Raw genomic sequence first — 23,763 nt, forward strand, 5'->3', positions numbered from 1 at the left:
CACTCTCTCTCCAGTTCCTTCCACTTTCTGTAACTTTCTGCTCCACTTCCCTACTTCCACTTCAACCTAAAGGAAGATGTGGTGAATCAGCACCTGTCTCCACCGATGGAGACAGATGCTACTAGTTGGTGTATGTTGTGGTTATGGCATAGCAATCCACGTTTACCCTCAGTGGGCCAATGGAACATTCAAATTTCACTAGGAAACTTTTTTCCAGATAGATGTTCACTACTCATTGGAGACCAGGAGATCAATTTACTGCATCTCAGTCAACATTTCTTACAAATGGAACAGGACTGAAAAGGAAACCTGAGAATCCCAAGAGACAAATTATCCACAAATGTAGTGTGTGTGTGTGTGTGTGTCAGAGAGAAAGAGAGAGAATGCTAGATCACAAAGTGGATACTTTGCTATGGATCATGCTGTTAGAGTGCACAAGACATTCCATACGAGAAACTTGCCTCAAAATACAGCTCTACTACCAGATGGAATTGTTAATCTCTCCTATTTAAATTCAGTTTTTTCATTCTTTTTTTTTTTGTGGTGGTTAGTGTATATCAATGTTGGTAGATTATAAATGGTCTGTAATAGTTTGTGTGTCCCATGGAGAGAGATAAGATGTTCTCATATGGAAATTACAAATACAACCAGGGAGCAGAGGTTAAGCCCTACAGCTCAGAGATCCACATCCCTCATCTGAGTTGCTGGGTTCAGTGATTGGCTCTGGCTCCTGACTGCAGCTGTCTACCCATGGAGGCAGAAAATGGACACTCAGGTACTTTGGTTTCTGCCACCTGCATCGGCGATCTGGACTGAGTTCACAGTTCCTGGCTTCAGCCTTGGCCCAGCTTCAGCTGTTACTTGCACTTGAGGAATAAACCAGCTGATGGAAACTCTCCATGTCTCTCTTTGCCAGTCTATATCTCCCTGTTTTAGAAATTAAAAAAAAAAATCATGATTGAATGAAACTGTTGAGCCTCTGATAAGCCTTGTTTTCCAATATGCTTCTAGAATATATGTATTTTAATCGAATGACTTGTTTTCCCAAACAGATACAAAATCTAGAAATCATGTTGAAAAACACAAGTTAAATTTAGCTGCTTTTAAAATCATGTATTTGGGTAAAATTTGCATCAGTATTTTTAGAGCACAAGAAGTACAAGGTATGTGTGAGGTAAATGTGAAATACAGCCTATCAGGATAATAACTGGTAACTCATAGACAACAGACTCGAATCAGAATTAGACAATAGTTAAACTACAAAGACATACAGGGGGAATCAAGAGCAATCCTGACAACCTCTTAACAGGAGGTCATATGCAAAGAGCAGGGGAGGACCCCAGAGTGGAGCAGGGGGACAGGAGAGGCTTGTATCCCAACCCTGAAGACTCATGGATCCTCACCAAAGACTATCAGTATGAGCACCAAGGACTACATCCCAACTACGAAGGAAACCACAGGGAACTGGAGTGCCTTCGGAGGCCAAGAAGGTCATCCACTCCCGCTTGAATCTACCACATGGGATGGAAGAAGTCCAAATCCTCCCTTGCAGGATCCAAGAGCATCAGAACAACAGCCATGATCCCTGAGCAGTCCGCAGAAACAGGAGAACAGTAAACTTCCTTTGGGACTAGGGAGGGGAGCTCTCTCTGGTCCTCGCTTGTTTCCAACTTTGGGTCCACAACCTCTCTGGCAATGACCATCAGGATCACTCGGGAAACCGCTCAAAACAAACAAATAACCAAATAAACAAATAAACAAAAAATCTAGAATAGATAGAGAACAACAAGGATAGCTTAGAATCAGACAGGAAACGGTCAGCGTGGATTCACTTATACCTTACTAGGTGGGACACAAAGATTAGTTACTCCTCACTAAGGCATTGAAGATTTCTCTGTACACCCCTCCTTAAAACTGTTCTGCACCTAAACTGTTGACACATGTCTTGTTAGAGTTATAAGCCAGTCTAGACTTGCCGAAAAAAAAAAAAAGCCAGGTTCAGCAAAATTATGCTTCAACGCTATAAAAAGCTAAATACTACAATGAAAATAGACATGAGACAGCTGAATAGTAATCTATAGCCATTTTAAGGTGTATATAACCCGGTTGTATATTAACTAAAATTGAAATGTCAATGAAGAAGTCACAGGATGTGGTTAAGAACTTGCATTTTTTTTAACATATTGGTTACTCAATACTATGTTAACTAATTCCATAACGTTATAAATTGTTCCTGATGTTATATTGGGGGTTTTAATTGATTGGGATGATACTCTGCTGGCTCTATCTTCAGACCAGAGATGGTCTCCCCAAGACGCCGTTGAACTTATCTGGACAATAAGATACTGGACTCTATGCTTGGTATATGCTTGCAATAAAAGAATCTCAACTGAACTTGAACTGTGGCAATGCAGCAAGGTGGAAGAATCCACCATGGGGGGGAGAGTTTGGGGAGGGGTGGGGGAAATCCCAGTACCTATGAAACTGCGTCACATAATGCAATGTAATTAATTAAAAAAAAAAAAAAAAAAGAAGTACAAGGGACAGCACTTTAAACTTGGAACAATCTACATTTTAAAGAAAGTATCAAAACATGAAAATAGTCGTCTTCTCATTCTGAGGAAGGCACCTGTTGCTTTTTGTCCTGTTTTCTCCTTGGTTTTAATACACATGCCATTGTGACTGAGTCCTACTTATCTCTCAACCTTCATCTGAAACTCTTTGTCAGTAAAGTGGCACTGTCAGATTTAGAATCACAAGCTAGCCAAATCCAAACAAGAGCTGAGTTTTCCCAGTGAACACAGCAGCTTCAGTGACATTTTTGGGTAGCATGCTCCTCCACAATAGTCTTTCTCCTTAACTTTGCTCCCCACCATCCTTCAGAAATTGCTGCAAGGTCATGTCTTCCAGGAAGCCATCCTGGACTTCTCCAAGGGCTTGCTCCTGTAGGTTATGCGTGTTATCAACTTTCACCTTACACATAGCACATTACCTCATCTATTTACTTGCCCAAACCCCATACAAGTCTGCCCAGCACATTCTGGGATTGCTAGTACATGGTATGATGAACATGCAGTAAATTCACGAGAGCCAGGTCTCCAGTTACACCTGGGCAGGAACCCACTCTGCGTTGTGCCATGTCACTGAACCGGGTGTTTGATAAGCAACTGTATTAAATGCATTTGTGATGCGGGACATAAATTTATACTAAGCTGAGAAGTGTCTGCGTACCTATTGCACTTGCTGTTAATGCCAGTCCCCTTTGTCTCCCTCCTCCCGAATTTAAGCTTTCCTCGGAAGAAATGTTACTTATTTATCTTTTTTGTTTGCAGAGACTAAATCAGGGTCTGCTATCTGAAGTCTCCAGAAGATACCTGTTGAATAAAGTCACCATTCTGGAGACTGTTATGTCCGCATCACCAAAATTTTGAATTGACATCATTTCAATGCTTTCTCTGTGCAATACTCTAGAGAACAAGTAGCTACAATGATCTTTAAGAAGCGTACAATTTAGCTGAAAGAAACAAAAACATCATCATACCTCTTGTGATGTGCCTACCATTTTTAGGTGCTTTGATATTAAATGCACTTTTAAAGTCAAATCCTGAAATTGCAGATCAGGGTTTCATGTAGTGATTAAGACACTGCATCCCACTTCAGAGTGAGGGGGTGAGTGCATCTGATTCCCAGTTCCAGTTAGTGACTCAGTGTTCTTTTTCATGACTTTTTAAAAAGTTATTGGAAAGTCAGCTATACATAGAGGAGGAGAGACAGAGAGGAAGATATTCCATTTGTTGATTCACTCCCTAAGAGGATTCAATGGCTGAACCTGAGCCAATCCGAAGCCAGGAGCCTCTTCTGGGTCTCCCATGCAGGTGCAGGGTCCCAAGGCTTTGGGCTATCTTAGACTGCTTTCCCAGGCCACAAACAGGAAGCTGTATGGGAGGCAGAGCTGCTGGGATTAGAACCAGAGGCCATATGGGATCCTAGCACATGCAAGGCAAGGATATTAGCCACTATGCTATCATGCTCAGCCCCAGTGCCAACTTTTGTGAGCAGATGATTTTTTCTGCTCTCTGTCTCTCTGTCTCTCTGTCTCTCTCTGTCTCTATCTCTCTCTCTGACTTTCAAATAAGACACATTGATCTTAACAACAGAAAAGGACATCTATGGACATTCACTCAAACAATCTCCCTGTATTAAAACTTACAGAAATTTAGAGCCACAGAAACCCCAAATAGTCAAAGTGATTCTGAGAAAAGAAAGAGCCAAACTGAAGACAATACTTTGCCTCACCTCAAAACATACTACAGAGCTAAAAGTGTATTGCTTCAGCATTTAAGAGAACCACACACCAATGGAACTGAATAGAATAGCTAGATATACACCCATATTTTTATGAGAGAGAGGGAGAAAGAAATCTTTCACCTGTCAATTCTCCCTACAAAGAACTCCAAAGCCGCTATCCTATAATGCTTTCCTGCACTATAAAATTATGCCAAAGATTCAAGAACACATAATAGGAAAAGGCAATTTTTTTCTTTTTTTTTTTTTTTTTGACAAATGACATTGAAAATTGAATCTCTACACAGAAGAATGTAGCTGGATTCCTGAAGAAAATAGACTCAAAGTAGATTGAAAATCTAAAACACAAGGTGCCAAATCACCAAATCACTACAAAGAAGTGAGACAGGAACTTGTCAGGGTACTGAACAGGACTGCAGAACCATTTTTTTAGACATGACAACAAAAGCGCAAGAAACAGAAATTAACATTTACCAAGGAATTACATTAAATCAAAAGGACTGCACAGCAAAGAGGTGGACTGATAAATGGAAAAAGATGGTTTTAAGCTACAATTTGACAATTTGTTAATATCAGAAAATATAGGGCGTTCGCACAATGCAAGTGGAAAAAATCTAGTCCAACTCGGAAAATGTGTGAGCAGATATTTGGCCTAGAAGTTAATGGCAGGTGTGAGCATGCCTGTGATTCTCATCGGAGTGCCTGGGAGCAAGGGCTACCTCTGGAGACAGATTCCATTTTCCTGTTACTGTGGACCCTGGGAGATAGTGATGAAGACTCAAGTAATGGAATTCTTACCACTCCTGGGATAGATCTATATTGCCTTTCTGGCTACTGATGCTAGCTCCTACCCAGCTCCAGCTGTGGTAAACATCTGAGGACTGAACTAACCAAGAGGAGATCTCCTCAGAATCTCTCTGCTTTCCAAATACATAACTTGAAAATCAGGCTTAGGATCTGAATAGATATTTCTTACACAAAAACACATGAATGCAGAGAGATATATAAAAACACTCAACATCACTAATCATCAAGAATCATGTTCCAGTTAGGCAGTTAGGATGGTTATTCACAAAATGAGAAATGTGGCAGTTGTTTGCCAAGGGTATGAGAAAAGGGGATTCTTAGACATTGTTGGTGGGATCTTATATTGATAACACAAACTTGGAAAGCTGTATGCTCATTTCTGAAAAAACAAAAGCAAAATAGAATTATACCAGTGCTAGGTATACGGAATGAAGTAATATCAGTAAGTTTGTTGAGACACTGACACATTCATGCTCTCTTCGCCATTATTCAGAATCTCCAAGATGCACAAACAGCTTAAACATCCATCAGAGGAAAAAAATATAGTATATAAATACAATGTGATATCATTAAGACACAGAAAGAGATACAATGCTATTGCTTTTACAATCTAGATGGAGCTGGAGGATACATGGTGAAAGAAAATGTATCAAGTGTAGGTAGAAACCTACTGTGTTACCTCATGTATGTGTGAAACCTGAAAAAGTTGATCTCAACATAATCTGAAAATCGAACAGAGGTGACCAGAGACCATACAGAACTGGCAGAAAGAAAAGCAGAAAATCTGCATTAGCTTGTGTAATCTAATTGAAGGGATATGTCCCGATACCCTATTGAACAGTACACTGAACACAGTTAACAATTGTGTGCTGTGTGTGTAACAACAGCTAGAAGAGAAGGATTAAATTGCATTCATAAAAATGTTGGAATTTTACAGCAGTGTATGTACTACTTGCTCAGGTTTGACCATTACACAACGCATAAAGACATGGAAAGTTCATTGTGCACCAGCCAGGAGTAATGATAGTAAGAAAAGAATGGTAAACAAAGAGACCAAAGTAGAAGACACATATTAAAAGAGTGACAACAAGAGACCGGAGTAGAAAGACCCATACCTGAGTGCTAAGAAATTTGAATTTATGCAAACAGTGATCCTATAAGGAACTTGAAACACATGTGAGGGGGCACTTTTGACAACAGTGTGCAAGACTCCACTTATGCTCACTGCATCTTGCACCAGATGGTTCTATTCAAATCCTGGCTTTGCTTGAGTGTCCACTTCTTGCTAATGCACATCCTGTCAGGTAGCAGGTTATGGCTCAACCTCTTGGATTTCTGCCACCAGTATGGGAGATCCAGACTTGGCTCCTGATTCATAGCTGCCAGAGAGTGAACCAGCAGATGGAGTATATTTTCGTATTGTTCTTCTCTCAGTCTTTCTTTCTCTTTGTCATTGCTTTCAAATGAAATGAAAACACATTATACATTTAAAAAGAAACTAAGAACATGTGTGAAAACATCAGCTTAAAAAACTATCTTAAGGTTATCTCAGGTACAACATCACACATTCCAAATGCAAAGGAAGTGATTTGATACATTATATCTTGTCAGAATACTGAAAGGAAGCACACTGCAGGAACTGTCTCCCCACTGTGGGTTGCACCCCTGTCTCACGTGATCAATATCCTGTGTAATCATTTCACTTTGAAAGAAGAATTTCCCACACAGGTTAAACACTTCCTGCTCTTCATCAGTCTGCTTTGATCCCAGATTCAGACAGGTTTTTATACACCAGTTATTTCGCACTAACTAGATTATCCTCACCAACCAGAACCTCCTCTGATCTTCTCCATCTCATTTAATGGCACTACTTTCCACTATTTACATTAGGCTGTTGGGAGCTAGCCATTCCCCACCCCCAACATTAGGAATCCTACACAAATGCTCCACGTTCATGTCATCTACTGCCTTGTGCCCCCCCCCCCCCCGCAAATAAATTCTGCCTTTCCACCATTTTCCAGCTCCACAGTCACACCATAATGCAACATATCACCACCCCTGCCAGATCATTACAGTACAGTCTGCACTTATCTCTCCATTTCCAGTGTTATGGTATCCTTTCTCACTCCCATTGATTCTAGAGACAACAGAGAATCCAAGTATTTAGGCGATAAGTCAGATGTCACTGAGTAAACTGTTTTAACATTCCTCCCACGCACTCAGAATTAAAGCCAGATCCTTTGACAGAGAGTATAAGAACCTGTAAGAACAACACTTAAGTTTTCTGAAGTAGTTACATTCCACACTTTACTTCATCCTTTGAGTTCCAACTATGGATAATCTCTTTTGGGCTCCCCTAAGGTAAACCTCTCAATCCAGCCACAGACTCACTGCACCTATTGTTCTCTCTATCTGGGAAGCTGCTCTCACAGACCTGTGTCAGAAGACTCCTCATCATCCATATTTTAGCTTTCACGTCATCCACATGGTAATTCGTTTCATACAACCTCCTCAGTGTATCTGCAGAGCTAGTTTTGAAACCATCAGTGACAGTTGACTAGTGTACCAAGGAATCAATATGTAAGATTACCGGATTACCATAGCTCCTTTGTAAACACATTTGTAAGGATTCCAATGTCTGTCTTCCTGGTTTATCTGATGCCCAATATCTCCCAATTCTTAGAGTAAGAATTAACCTCACCAAATTCTTCACATTCCTCTCATATTCTGTCTGTTCGCATTACCTGCTTCATTATACGACAATTTTGTCATGCAGGCTCAGGTCTCCTGACTCATGTGTGCCTCACTGAATGTAGCTATTTGCTCAATAGAAGTATCATTGCTTATTATACTCCAACAAGTTTTACGTGACAGAAGAAAAAAATCATGCCTCCTGCTTGTAAACCACCTTAATTGCACAACTGCCGACTTCACATTTTTTGTTTCCTGTGTCTTCTCAAATTCAAACCAACTTTTCATTTCTTTTTCTCAGATATCCATTTTTTCTGAACTCTTGTCTTTTCTAAAGGGAGTGAAGAGATGGAGAAAAACAACCCACAAACTTTTGTTTCTATTAGTAATCAAAACTGCAACTAGTGATATAATTATTCACTTTTGGAACATTTCATCAGAGTAACACAGGTATAAGCCACAGTAAGACATCATCACACTATCATTCAAGTGACTATTAGAAAAACCAAAATGTGTGAAGACAGATTTTGTACCACAGCCGGTGAAGCAAGCACTTGGGTGCCCATATCAGATTGTGGTGGTGACTCGAGTCCCTGCTTTTTTGCTTCTGATTCAGCTCTGCTAATGCATCTGAGATACAAGAAGATGATTGTGCAAGGGCTTGGGTCCCTGTCATCCATATGGGGTACTCAGATGGAGCTCCAGGGCTCTGGGCTTGGACCAAACCCAGTCCTATGTGGTGCGAGCATTTGGGAAGTAAACCAGTAAGTGGAAAATATGTCCCCGGTGCCTGATACAATGACTCAGTGACTAAATCCTTGCCTTGCAAGTGCCAGGATCCTATATGAAAGTTGGTTTGTGTCCCAGCTGCTTCACTTTGTATCTAGATTCCTGCTTGTATCCTGGGAAACTAGTACAGGATGACCAAAAGCCTTGGACTTTGCACCTACATGGGAGACCTAATTACTCCATGTGTCCTCCACCATGCTGAGAACACTTTTGCAATAGCCTTGACTTTTACTGCAATCAGCCTACCCCAGCTTGCTCGACCCAGCCCATCCTCAGCTCTCAGCACCAATGACTCTCCTGCCCAGTAGACCTCTTTGTTGCCACTGCCCTACACTGAATGGTACCTCTCAGTGTTCTGCATTATCTCACAATTCCTCATTGCATCTCTACCACTGCAGATAATTTATACATATTCAACTCCTCTAATGAAAAGCAAGACCCAGGAGAGAAGAGATTCTGTCTATTTGATTCATCTCTTTACTTTGGACTGATCTAAATTAGCTGGCATGAGCTAGTAAATGTATTTCTATCTAATGAAGGAAAGAGGAAATTGATAGCACGAAGACAATAAAAAGGGGGGGGGGAAGGAAGATTTTATAAGATGAAAAGATGCTTGAGCCACTAAGTCTTCTGTAGAATACTATTTGTTAAAGTAAGAAATGGGAGATTGGAATTTTGGAGAGATAGCAGACTCATAATGGAGATGTAAGAACTCAGAACGGGAAGTGTGTGGAGCCTAAAATTGTGATCTGTTAACGGTATGCTTTATGTAATAAGAATCTGTTATAGTCAGTTGGAACTGTTTCCTACAGAAAAGTTATTCCCAGTTCTGCAACTGAGATGTTGGATATGATGCAAGAGAAAAAATTCCTTGTTGCTTCCTAGGACTCCAAAATTGCTTTCAATGACAGTTCCCTGATACAGTGGCTGGTGAGGTTTGGGTATTAGTTCAGATGTTGATACCTCTCTCATAAGGCTCATGTGCTAAAGGCTTGGTCCTTAAACCCAGTATTGTGCATAGCTGGTTATACCAACACCTGGGATACCCACATCCAATATTGGTGGTGATTTGTGTCCTGGCAGAGCCACTGCTGATCCAGTTCCCTGTTAGTGGCCTGAGAAGAGCACAGGAGAATGGCCCATGTTTTTGGCTTCCTGTTAACCACGTGGGAGAATCAGATGAAGCTCCTGGCTTCTGCCAGGTTGAGCATTATTTGTTGTGGCCATTTGAGGGGCCTCTGCCTCTCTGTTTCTCCTTTTTCTGTAACTATGAATTTCACATAAAACATAAGAACTTCCAAAAAAATGGCTTTCATACTCAAATTCTTACTTCAATTATACTAAGAAGATAACAGCTTAATCCAGTCATAGTGTCTGAGGTTGGGGCCTTCGGGAAGTGAATGGGTTAGAACTGGTCTTTATTTCAGATGGCCTTGTTCTATTGACATAAACATTGTCGCATGACTCTTCTTCTCTTTCCACACTGGCTCTCCTTATTGTTGAGATCAGAGTCACCTGATCTCAGACTGCATTGTCAGAATTGTGAACCCAACTGGATCTTCCAAAGTAATCAGTATCAATTGTCTTATTATAGTCATGAAAAGCTGTCTAATGCATTGTCCTATTTTAAACCTTGAGCTTGTGTCATCTACATGTTTACTGAGGAATAGGCAGGGTCATGATTCAGAGCCCATTTGACTAGATCCTGTTCCAATATCTTCCCTGATAATGCAGTGAGACCTCAGGCAAAGCACTTGATTTCCCATTGTGCCCCTTCCTTTGAATGCAAATGCATACAAATATCATAATCTCCTTAAAATTGTGAGGCTGACATTCTATCAGGGTCTCCAGGTTATGTGGTACATGGCATTCATAAGTGCTAACTAGTACTACAATTATGATCTTGATTAGTAGGATGTATCATTACCTGAGCTACATGCTCAAGAGTCAGGATAAAGAGGGCAATGGCGGTGACAACAGCATTACTGGCTGGCTTGGTCTCCATCTTTTTTTTTTTTAATTCTTTTTTTTATTAAATTTATTCATTAATTACATTGTGTTGTAATTACATAGAATCTGGGATTCTCCCTCCCCTACTTCCCCCCATGGTGGGTTCCTCCACCCCGCTGCATAACCATAGTTCAAGTTCAGTTGAAATTCCCTCCCTGCAAGTATTTGCCAAGCATAGAGTCCAACATCCCATAGTCCAGACAAGTCAAACTACTTATTGGGTAGACCCTCTCTGGTCCGAGGGCAGAGTCAGCAGAGTATCTTCCCGGTCAAATAAAAGCACTAATATACCATCTGCAACAATTAACATCATTATGGAATTAATTGACATGGTATTGAGCAGTCAACATGTTAAAAATAAATGCGACTTCTTAACCACTTTCTGTGACCCCCCCATTCACAGTTCAATTTTAGTTTATATACTACAAATGACATAATATCCATAACATAACATGATATGCTTAACATCATATCACATTAAATTAAGGCAAACATGTGGTATCTAACCTTTTGGGATTGGTTCATTTCCCTTAGCATTATGGTTTCCAGTTTGGCCCATTTGGCCACAAAGAACTGCATTTTGTGTTTTTTAATAGCTGAGTAGTATTCCATGGAGTAGATGAACCATAGCTTTCTTATCCAATCCTTTGCTGATGGGCATTTTGGTTGTTTCCATGTTTTTGCAATTACTGATTGTGCTGCTATGAACATAGGAGTGCATGTTGGTGTCTCATAAAGCAAGTGTTCTGGATATATTCCTAGGAGTGCTATAGCTGGGTCATATGGTATGTCAATTTTGAGTTGTTTGAATATTCTCCATACTGATTGCCATAGAGGCTGTACCAATCTGCAGCCCCACCAGCAGTGGAGTAGGGTTCCCTTTTCCCCGCAACCTTGTCAGCAAGTGTTGTTGGTGTTTTTCATGTGGGCCACCCTTACTGGCATTAGGTGGTATCTCATTGATGTTTTAACTTGGATTTCCCTTATTGCCAGGGAGCTTGAGCATTTTTTCATATGTTTATTTGCCATTTGGGATTGTTCCTTTGTGAAATGTCTGCCCATTTCCTGTGCCCATTTCTTGAGTGGATTGTTTATTTTGGTGTTTTGGCTGTTTTATAATTCTTTGTTTACTCTGGAGATTAGTCCTCTATCACCTATGTCGTGCGCGAAGATTTCTCCCATTCTGTGGGCTGCTTTTTCACTTTGTTGATTGTTTGCTTTGCTGTGCAGAAGCTTCTTAGTTTGATGAGGTCCCATTTGTTTATTTTTGGTCTCCATCTTTTGTGTAATTATTTTTGTTATTGTTCAAATGACTCTGTAATGAACCCTTAAGGCAGCACCACCTTTAAGAGCCACATTTGCACCACAGGGAATTAGAAATAGCAAGTTCAGTGCTGAACATTGAAATGATCACCTGGAGAGCTAGTCACATTACCGAATGTGTACAATTGAATGTGTGCAATTTGTGAGTTAGGCACCAGCATACATAGAAGCATTCTGAATGACTCAAGTTCATCTCAAATTCATCTCAAGTTCAAGTTTTGGTCAAGTGAAGTGGAACTTCTGGAGCAGAAGGCTTGCACAGAACACAGGGAGATGTGGCTCTTCTTTATATACTGTTTTCTGAGCACAAGTATGGCATTAACTTTAAATGTGCTAGATACAAATTCAGTTGCAGTGGAATTCAGTGTTCAAGCTAGAAACGGGCTGAATGCATCCATTTCCCTTTCATTCAGTGAGGGAGGAAATGAAAATAGAGCAAACTGTCACAACAACAAGGCCTTATGATGTGAGCATATTTTATCAGGACAAGCCTGGGCAGAAGCTACCAAGGTGAAGTTGAGGGTTAATCATTTGGCTCAAGTTGGGGTTAGTCATTTGGCTATTCAAAGCTACTTAATGAACTCTGAACTGATTAACTGCAGTACCTGTTTTAAACAAATTCCCTTTCCTCCCATCTTTTTGATTGATTTAAATTCCCAAAGTCTGGGCCCAACACGGTAGCCTAGTGGCTGAAGTCTTCGCCTTGCGTACACCACCATCCCTTATCGGTGCTGGTTCATGTCCCGGCAGCCCTACTTCCCAACCAGCTCCCTGCTTGTGGCCTGGGAAAGCAGGAGAGGACAGCTCAGAGCCTTGGGACACTGCACCTGCGTGGGAGACCCAGAAGAGGCTCCTGGTTCCTGGCTTCAGACTGGTTCAATTCCAGCCTTTATGGCTACTTGGGGAGTGAATCAACGGACAAAATATCTTCCTCTCTGTTCTCCTCTATGTATATCTATTTTTCCAATAAAAATAACTCTTAAAAAAATTCCAAAATTACCAATGAGTTGAAAAGTATGTTTTTCTTTGTAGGAGTCAGTTTTAAGACCTCTTTGTTTTTTGCTGCCCCAGTTCCAAGGTCAGCCCCACACACGTCTGGGTTAAACCCATACTCTTAGCATTCCGTTATCCCCTCTTGCAGACAAAGTTGGCAGAAGCTCAGCCTTACCCTTGTGATGTAACAGCATAAATCACTGCTTGAATGCTAAGAAACACAAACTTAAACCCTTAGATACTGTCTCATAGAAATCAAAAGGTTTATTTATTGTTTGTAATTCACATTTGCAAAGATATTGTAGCTCCCTGGGGAAAGCTGGATCACAAACTCTAGGCATGTGCACAATTAATAGCTCCTCAGGGGAGATGATTACCTTCCTGGTAAGCGTGTATTTATACATCAACACAGAATTGAGATATCATAACAATTTCAAAGCAATTGAGGCCCTATTCCCCCTGGATGAGGGAGAATTCATTTGTAGAAAGCTGTCATGGTCACAGCTCAATGTGATCCATTTGCATCCTGGGAGACCACAGCCCATGCTCACACTGAGCTGCTTACGTGGCGACAGACAGGAAGCAGACCGAGAGATGTTAATGAATAAACCCTCTTGCAAAGAATGAAGAATCAAAGCAAGGACTGAAACCACACTCCTGGTTCTCCACTCCATCAGCAGCCCACGAAATAGACATAACATGTTTGATCTGAACAAGCAAACAGAGTTTTCCATGACAGGAAGAGTTCCATGGTTAATCCACTTTAATTACATATGGCATCATGATTTCAATATGTGGCATGGCCTAGCAGCCCTTGACTAGTAGTATTAGCCACTACAGCTGCATTTGCGTGGGGCTTTACAGTGCAGTTTGCTAATGAGTCAAACACTACAGAATATAGCATGGAAGTTCTAAGATCTTAGATTTTTGAAATCTTCATTTGGCTATCTAGTTTCCTATAGTTATCTCCTGGAAAAGATCATCTCATTCTCAATGTCTCAAATTGTTCCCTTCTACACATCTTACCTTGAAATACTTGATTTTACCATGGATCAAAATAAAGGTTTAGTTTGTACCTTAACTTTATCAACCTTGGTTCCAGCTCATGTCTTCTCTGATGGACTTTCTGTCATGTTTGCAAAGAATTAGTGCCCTCCTTTGATGATGCAGAGATTGTCTGAGATGAGAATGCTCTTACATGTCACTGTGTTGGTTAAATCAGAAGCAAGGCTCAGACAGCCTTCCTCTTCTATGTAAGTCCCTGCTCGCTGGTTAAATAATCATATTCAAATCCAATGTCTATTGTACAGAATTTCATAAAGATTTTGAAAAGAACAATGAAATGCTCTAGCCTTGCTCAGAATGGAACAGTGACTCGAGAATAGTAATTGCTAAGAAGTCTGATGCCAGGCACTCTACATGGGACAGGACAGTACTAAAATCCACTGTAGGGTTAGGTTACACAACTTGCATCTGATTAACAGCATGCCACACTTTCTGACATGAATATGGATGTTGCACCCTGAGCACCCAGAAGATGATCACCCCAAAACAAACATATGCATTCTACTATTTTGGCTAAGGGTGCCTTGCCATGCATTGCACGAGTTCTGGCAATTTTTCAGCATATCTCTAAAGCCCTAAGGGAATACATATGCATTTGGATCTCGCAATTTCCCTAGTCAGAAGTTATGGAAGCTAATCATTGAACCCTTAATAATTGATACAGCAATAAAACAATAGCAAAATATAAAAAAAATACAAACACTGAAAGAAACAAGGAAAAAAGAGTCCAACAATAAGGAAAGTATGTAAATTGAGAACAATTTGGTATAATTTATCTGTAAATATATAGTATTGCAAAAAAGATATATACAACATAGTATTAATTCAAAGCAATGTGTGCAGTGTAATTATCTTTGAACTTGAATATTCAAAGATAGACAAAGTCACCATTAATTATGAACTGTATGTTAGGTACTGTATTTTATTTTTGCTATTTCATTTCAATTTTACAGTGAAGCTTGAGAGTAGATGTTATTGCTATTTATAGAAAAAAAGGACCAAGCAATTGATGACCTAATCAGAATCAAAAATAAGTTTATACCAGAACTATGGTCCTAGCCCAAAACTGTGCTCGTAAATAACTAGCTAGCTTGCTTCTGAATCTAGATTATAAAACCTTGCAGCATCTGTCCTGGGGATGTGATTAAGGGTAACTTATTACTTCTGCTAGCATGCATTTACTTGTTTCTAAACTCTCTTCTGTAAATATTCATTAGATATGTTTTTAATGTGATATTGAGAAAGCTTGTATAAGGTGTGTGAGTGACACAATAGGCTGTGGTGTTGCTTTGCCCAGGTTTCCTTGACATGATTTAGAAGAGGTCACCAGGGCCCAGCACAGTTGTTCAGTGGCTAAATCATTGCCTTGAAAGTATCAGGATCCCATATAGGCACCAGTTCATGTCCCAACTGCCCCACTTCCCATCCAGTTCCCTGCAAGTGGTCTTAAAATGCAGTGGAGGATGGCCCAAAGCCTTGGGATCCTGCATTTATCTGGGACACGTGGAAGAGTCTGCTGATTCCTGGTTTTAGATCAGCTCAGCTCCAGCTGTTGTGGTCACTTGGGGAATGAACTAGTAGATGGAAGATCTTTCTGTCTCTCCTTCCCTCTGTGTAAATCCGACCTTTCAATAACAACAAATCTTTTAGAAGACGTTACTGTCCTGTTACTTACCCATCTCACTACAAAGTCTTGTTTCCATTGTTGTTCAACAAGAAATAGCACCTGAATGCTGATAGAGCCCTTCTTTCGCAATGCCTCCCCTTTACAGTCTAGATATTTACACATGACCAACATCTCTATGGGTTTAGCAGCTGCCTAGGAAGTCTGCATCTTAATTATCCCTTTCTCTCTGAGGCTATGTGATCAATAAGTTCATTTTTCATAGTAAATATAATTAATGAGAAGAAGCAAGAGTCCCTTTCTCAAAGTTCATTTTTAAGGGCAACGTCATTTGGAAATAGGTGAGTGTGGTGTTGTACCAGGGGTTCATAGTGTTAAAAAAAAAAATCTCCATATTAGCTCTAGCAGGCAAAGCCACAGTCAAGACATTGGGGTATCTGGTCTTAGATCTTCCCCTTCATTCGTTTTGTGATTTCGGGTGATGCTTGCTGCTAACAATATCTGCCACCTCGGATTGCACGTGAAACCTGTGAGGGAGCAGGTGCTGAGTAAATGGGTCCCTTATAAGCATCTTTCATCTCTCAATCAGTGTTCAAGAGACATACAAAATCTTTGGTAAACATCCTTTAGGTAAATGTTCACACTGTACTTGTAGAGCAGCTTTTACTCAAGCAAATTCAAATACTCTGACCATAGGAAAGAATAACTTGCAATTTTTAAGATTTATTTTATTTTTATTGAAAAATCAGATATACAGAGAGAAGTAGAAACAAAGAGGAAGATCTCTCACTTCCCAAGTGGCCACAAGAGCCAGAACTGTGCAGATACAAAGCCAGGAGCCCAGATCATCTTCCAGGTCTCCCATGTGGTCACAGGGTCCAAAGGGTTTGCACCATCCTCAACTGCTTTCCCAGGCCACAAGCAGGGAGCTGGATTGGAACTGGGGCTACTGGGATTAGAAACAGCACCCATATGGGATCCTGGAGCATGCAAAGTGAGAATTTTAGTTGCTAGGTAACCATGCCAGGCCCAAAACTTGCATTTGTAAGCCTACAATGTGATTTTCAGAACTTACATATTTTTCCTGTTCCACTTCAAAAAAGAAAAAAAAAAAAAGTCTTTCAGATGTAGGTAGTAGGTAGGCATTAGCATCAAACTTTATGGCATGGCCGGAAAGAGATTAAATTGCTCTTTCACGGTTGTGTCAGGGGTGGCTTCAGATGCATCCCAAACTGCTTCTCTTGCCACTTGTGAGCTACATGGTGACATTCCACCATATAGTCCAAGGAGAGCAGCACGAATCACTGGCTGGAGCTTACCCAGGCCAGGGATAAATAGAGCATCAGGTGAAAGAGACCCTGTCTCACGGCCTGAAACAGCTATCCGCTGTCATACTTTCAGGTGTCAATAAAGAAAGAAAAGACACACTATGGAACGTGGACCGGAGAACTCAGTGACCTTATGTAGCACTTTATCCTACAGCATGAAATAAGCCTTGGTGTTCCTGGTCTGGCACAGAGACACTTCAGAAAGGATGCATTGCATGTGGTTGGCAATGGCAATGATGAGGGAAGACACGGTACACAATATACATACTGAAGTAGTGATATTTTACTTCAGTGAAAGCATCATGGAAGATAATTTTTGAAAAATGCAGTTTGTGGATTGACCTGTTGCTTAAGTCAGCAATAACTGGAGTCCCTGGGTTCCATTTGAGGCCCTGGCTCCTAACTCTCCATTCCTATTAGCATAGATTTTATTTTCAAATCAACTAAGAATGTATGTGAGCAGGCAATGACTTTCCTGCCTTCCTGTATCTGTCCTCAGGTACTGCTCAGCCTGTGAGAGGCCCAGCATAGAGGACTGACTTGTTCTTGGCTATCTGCATGGCTTACATCTCAACAGACATGATGGGAGACGAATATGCCTACGGAATATCCTGGATGACAAGAAGTATAATCTGGAAGGCTTCAATGTTCTTAACACAACACTGGAGGATATTGCCTTGGCTGCTGGGAGGACAACACCCATGAGTATTCACCAATTCCACCTGGTCACAGATACAGGAAGGTCAACAAATCCATATTGCAAGGTGCCAGTCCTAGGTGACTGTCCATGGAGTACCCAGACGCAGAGCAAGGAAGTTTCTTCAATTGGGCCACATTTTCCCAACATTAAGGATCCTCACAGGGACCTGGGTCACTTTTTGAGAAGGTTACACTGCTTCCTTTCATAGCAGCATCCCCTCCAGGTGTTGTTTTGAGTCCCAGCTGTTCCACTCCTGATCCGGCCCCTTGCTAAAGTCCCTGGGAACGTAGCAGAAAAAGATGGCCCACATACGTGAGCTTCTGTTACTCATGAGACAGGAGGTTCCAGCTCCTGGCTTCATCCCGGCCCAAGGTTGGCTATTGCGTTCATTTGAAAGAGTAAATAAGCAGATGGAAAATATGCTGTCTTAGACCTTCAGTTTTCTCTCTGTAACTTTATCTTTCAAATAGATAAGTGCATTTTTAGAAAGAATTCTCATAAGTGTTCATTAACCATCAAATTATGGGTGTCTCATTGCAGAACTGCCAGATCAGTACTTTCAGGGAGGGGCTTGTGATGGGATGTGTGAGTATCTGTCCATGGAAGATCATCTTAAGGGAATTGGGATTAGGATAGAATTTTGAAAGTGTCAATGGAAAATGAAGTTTTTAAGAAAATGCTGTTTGTGGATTGGCCTTTAGCTTAAGTCATCAGCATGGACTTTCTGGGTTCCATTTGAGGCTTTGGCTCCTAACTCCAGATTCCTATCAGCACAGACAACAGGAGGCAGTACTGATGTTTCAAAGAGTTGGGTACCTGCTACCCACAGAGGAGACCTTGATTTGGTTCCTGGATTTTTGCTTAATCCCAACTGCTGCTAAAATTTAAAACTTCAGTCAGCTAATGAGATTTCTCCCTGTCTCTATCTTTTTCTTGCTGTCTCATGTGTACAAAACAAACAAAAAACCAAACAATAGCAAACGAGTTCTATTTTGGTGCAAATATTTTATCAAAGCTGCATCTGAAAGTATTTGAAAAGGTAGTGAATATGGGAAAATGCATAGAGGGAGAAAAACTACGCAGGGATTTTTTAAAAATCCATGCGCAAAAATAAGCTTTTGAGTTTTCATTCTCTTTTCACATGTATGGCGCATGCTCCTTCTCTAGCTGTGATATGGTTTTCACACCAAAATCACAACCCCCCAGAGAGCAGCAAACACTCAGAAAGCTGCGCCATGTCTGCGAGATTCCATACAGTATGTGTGGAAGACAAGCTGGAGGCTAAACATCAGGCTTTGCCGTTTAATGATTCCTGGAAAAATGGCCAGTGCTGTTGGTCTGAGAGCACAGGACCACAGAATTCAAAGAACCATGCAGGGATACAGGGAGTAAGGGAAAAAAGCTGCCTAATCATTGGATGAAGTGGTTAGGCTTGGGGTTGGGTCAGGAAGTTGCACTCACCAGCTCATCCTATCCCCTTTTCTCTCCAAGCCCCTACAGTGCAACCTTCTAGATCTTCCTAATATGCCCCCTCCCAGTTCAGAATCTCCTCCCTCAAGATCTCTGAATGTTAATATGGCCCAAGTTGATTAGAAAATATTATGCTTGTATCTTAAAAGAGCTACCCCATGACTAACCAGGGAATGTGCAGAATAAGGCAAAGGCTTAATTGTTGATACAATATAGTGGATTAAACATAAGACACTCACAACTTATACTGGAATGCTAGTTTGAGTCCCAGCTGCTTCACCTTCCATCCAGCCCCCTGCTAATGCACCTGGGGAAGCTGTAGAAGCTGGCTCACGTATCTGGGTTCCTGACACCTGGATGGTGTTCCTGGCTGTTGACTTCAGCCTTGTCCAGCCCCAGCTGCAGCAGAGAATTTAGGAACTCGACCAGGGAAAGGAAGATTTTTCTTCCCTTCTGCCTTTCCAATAATTGGAAAAAAAAATGTTTTACGAGTATTTAATTTAGTCATTGATCTCTGGGTAATGTTGTAAATTCCAAATGACTTAGTATCTAAAACAGCACTCGATGTTTGCATACTGATTATATCAACATATAGATTGTTTTGATTATATGAAATTAGAATATACAAAAATACAAATCCAACCTAAATTCACTCAGATGTTTAATCCCTAAACGTACTTGTATTTAGGAGACAAAAGAGTTTCAGAAAGATTTCTAAGCCATCATTGTTTATTCAGCTATGGTTGCTTTGGGGATTTTAATAACAGCTATGGGTGCATTGTATATAAGGTACTCAGATGAGCCATGCCTATGGATCAAAGTGCAGAAGATCTCAGATGCCCTGCCTGGACTGACCATCATATGTGCCTTCTAAGAAAGTCAGTGCTGATAATACCGAAGTAGGTCTTCTGCAGTGTGAGTATTGCCTCTGCCTCACCTTCAGACACCAGAGGACACTCTTGCTCTTCAGTCATCTCTAGGCCCTCAATTACAGTGCCCCACATCCTCCTCAGGTAATTGACACTCTGATCAGGAAGTGTTCCAGAGAAGGGAGAAAGAGCTGTGATGATGCCCTCCTTTCCTTCCTTGGAGATCTGCTTTCAACCTGCGATGTTCTATCCACAGAATAAGGAAATATTTCCTAGTTAACTTTGAAACTTCTGTGTTGGCCTTTTACAGCTTTGCCTTTGTTAATTGAGTGGGTCCTTCCAAAAAGATAGCCAGGTTAAGTGAGATATTAAGATGCATAAAGATGTGGGATATACTGATACATAACAGACACATAGGCATATAGGTACATACAAAAACTCACATATAACAGGTATAATACATAAAATTCATATATGTATTTTTGAATGCAAGAATATATTTGTTGAAGATTTTAAAAGACATAGGAAATACGTTACATCAGAAGCAAACACTATTACTATTTTCAAAATATTTTGGGAAAATAAACTGGGATCCTCATGAATAATAAGAAGTTAAACATATCCACTGCTTTATATGTGACAAAATTGGATAAGTTGACCATATTAAGGCACAATACTTTCACCAAAACCTCTCAAAATCAACGGTTTCAGTATTATATTCATTTAGTGCTGGATCTGCTGCTCCGGCAGCCTCTCAAGCACCATCCCTCGAGGAGAGGTTGCCTCTGAGCCTGCCCCAGAGCTGTGCTCTTTCACTCAGCAAGCAGCCACGAAGAGCCCCCACACCATGCTCACTGTGTTGGTAAACTCACAATTAGCATCTCTTGGTATTCAGATATTTTATTGCTGTGGAAGTACATGCTTGGTTATATTTATTCTCTAAGGAACTACATGCTCGCTCTCTCTCATTCTCTCTCCTCTCTCTCTCTCTCTCTCTCTCTCTTTCTCTCTCTCTCTCTCTCTCTCTCATTTTGATTCACTGCTGTGTATGGACTGACCATTGTTCTCCCATAGCAAGCATTGTCCCTAGGACAATGCAAACTTTGGATACTGCAAAATCATTCATTGAACTTGATAACCCTTTAAGGTTTTATACATTTCTACTTCCGTTCTGTTAGAATTGCCCTAAATATCCAGTCAACCACAAGGTACAGAGTAGAACATGGAGTTGCAGAAAAATTTAGTTTATAACCAAAGTGCACCCAGTGGTGTTGCGATATCTATCATATGTCATATACTTTGTTTCAAATTATCACATAACTAAACCTGTTTGGAAAGGTACCTGTAACTACTAAGCTCTGCACATGCTCTCAACATGCCAGCATCCCAGAAACCTCACAGGACTTATCATTACTACACCACAGGTCAACCAGTGTTGATTTCTTTTTTTTTATTAATTATTTTGCATTATGTGACAGTTTCATAGGCTCTGGGAATCCCCCCACCCCTCCACCTCCCCTCCCCCCTGGTGGATTCCTCCACCTTGATGCAGCATTACAGTTCAAATTCAATCAAGATTCTTTCCTTGCAAACATATACCAAGCATAAAGTCCAGCTACTTATTGTCCAGATGGGTTGAACAGTTTCTTGGGGAGACCATTTCTGGTCCGAAGTTAGAGCTGGTAGAATATCATCCCAGTCAATTAAGAGTCCCAGTATAACATCAACAGCAATTTGCAATATTATGGAATTGACATGGTTTTGAGTAACCAGTATGTTAAAAAAAAAAAAAGCAAGTTCTTAACCACAACCTATCATTAGCTCATTGACATTTCAATTTTAGTTTATATTCAGGACCAGCTGCTATATACCTTAAAATGGCTATAAGGTACCATTCAGCTGTCTTGTGTCTATTTCATTTTCGTATTTAGCCATTTGTTGTGTTGAAGTATAATTTTGCTGATCTTGGCAGATTTTAGGATAATCTAGACTGGCTTGTAACTCTAACAAGATATTTGTTGACATTTAAGGTGCAGAACACGTTTTTTTTTTTTTTGGCGGGGGTGTGCAGGAAAATCCTCAACATCATGGTGAGGAGTAACTAATCTTTGTGTCCCACCCAGCAAGGCATGAGCCAATCCACGCCAGCTCTTTCAACCAGTGTTGATTTCTAATCACATAACACAACAGTGTATGCTTTACACTCCATTTTATAAAGAGTTTGCCTTTGTTAGACCTGGAATATGTCAACATAATGACTATGAGATTTATCACTCTTATTTTCATATAAGTCTCATATTTCTTTGTCTAAAGTCAATATATACCGGATGTCAAATTTTAATGAGTAAGAAGCTTTACTGATACATTGGGAAGATGTTAAAATGGCCTTAGTCTAAAATCCCACTCCTGGGTGTAGATAAAAGTGTCACCTAGATTTGGAAGGAAAAAAAAAAAGAAACTGATTATAGAGGGAGGGAGGAAGGGGGTAAAGAGAAAAAGAGAGTCAAATGTCAAAGCTGTGACTTGTGTTTGACAAGTGGAAATATGATAAAGATGAGTGTCATGCCTATGATTTGGTTATGTAATGTCATGAAGGCAGTGGGTAGCATGGCTACACACATACACACACATACACACATTGTCATTCCCTCACTGGCATAAAGAAGTAAATCTCAAGTGCCTGTGGAGACTGGCATGGGTAATTGTCCATGCTGGGTTCAAGCGAATGGGAACTGAAGCTCACAGCAGTCAGCAAGAAAACACATGCTTTGATTATGGGAACAGAAGGGCTGAAGTTCTGTCAATGGGCCCACTGGGCTTGAAAACAGCTTTCAGTTACCAGGACTCTGAAGAGACTTCAGCCCAGTTGACAGCTCAGTTGCAGGCTGTGAGTCCCAGAACTAGGGACCCAGAAAAATTCCTTAGCCTTGAAAATTTCAAGGTAAGATCTGTACAATGGTTCAAGCTGCTAAATTTGTGGGAAAGTAAGACTTACCAGACCAAAAAGAATGGAGTGATACTTCCCTGTAGCACAGTCTCTTTCACTCAGTCACATTGAATGTGTGAAAATAAAATTTCTAAGAACATCTGCCAATTCTCCTTCCATAGTCCATCCTCAACAGCATCTGATTTCACCAATGTAGATGACATGGAAGATGGTTACTGACTCGGTCATTTTAAACATACACCAGTACCGTCCATTTATTTATACGCTCATTTATGATTTGATGAGATACAAACAAGGAGGCAGGTGAAAGAAGCTGAGCTTGGGCAGCTGAGAAATGATTTCTTGAAAGCATGATCTCAGAGAAGGAAATTGGATGAAAAAAGAGAGAGAGGAAGGGATGGAGTGAAAAAGAAAGAGAGAGAAAAGAAAGAAAAAAGAGTGATGGAGGAGGTAGTGAGGGAGGAAGGAACAGAGGATTCAAGCAAGCAAGGGAGGGAGGGAAAGAAGGAAGGAGGACGGAATGCAGGGATGTACAATTTTCTGATATCATTTTCAGCCTGTGTTTCCCACAGTCACATAGTAAACACTTTGGAGCCATGCCAACCATGGTGCAAGGTGACGTAAGTAAATATTGTCACAAAAGAGACATTTAGTAAGAAGACATGCTTGATACAACATACCTACAGGCATGAGAAAAAAGCTGGTCTGTTCTGAGAAATATGTTTCCCCCATATGTATCACCCATTTCTATTAGTTTTATCTTCATATTTGATTCATTACCTTTCCCCACCTTTCACATGGCAGACTCTTTGGCTTTCAGCACAGAACTATATCTGAAAATC

At 40.6% G+C, this 23,763-nt stretch overlaps 1 protein-coding gene across 1 annotated transcript in view; it reads right to left on the reverse strand.

Annotated features, from left to right (window-relative positions):
* The window catches only part of LOC131479845 (contactin-associated protein-like 5), a 523,312-nt gene that overhangs the window by 20,986 nt on the left and 478,563 nt on the right, over positions 1–23,763 (reverse strand). The window lies entirely within an intron of this gene.

Source organism: Ochotona princeps, chromosome 3, assembly GCF_030435755.1.
Source record: "Ochotona princeps isolate mOchPri1 chromosome 3, mOchPri1.hap1, whole genome shotgun sequence".
NCBI classification, from domain to species: Eukaryota; Metazoa; Chordata; class Mammalia; order Lagomorpha; family Ochotonidae; genus Ochotona; species Ochotona princeps.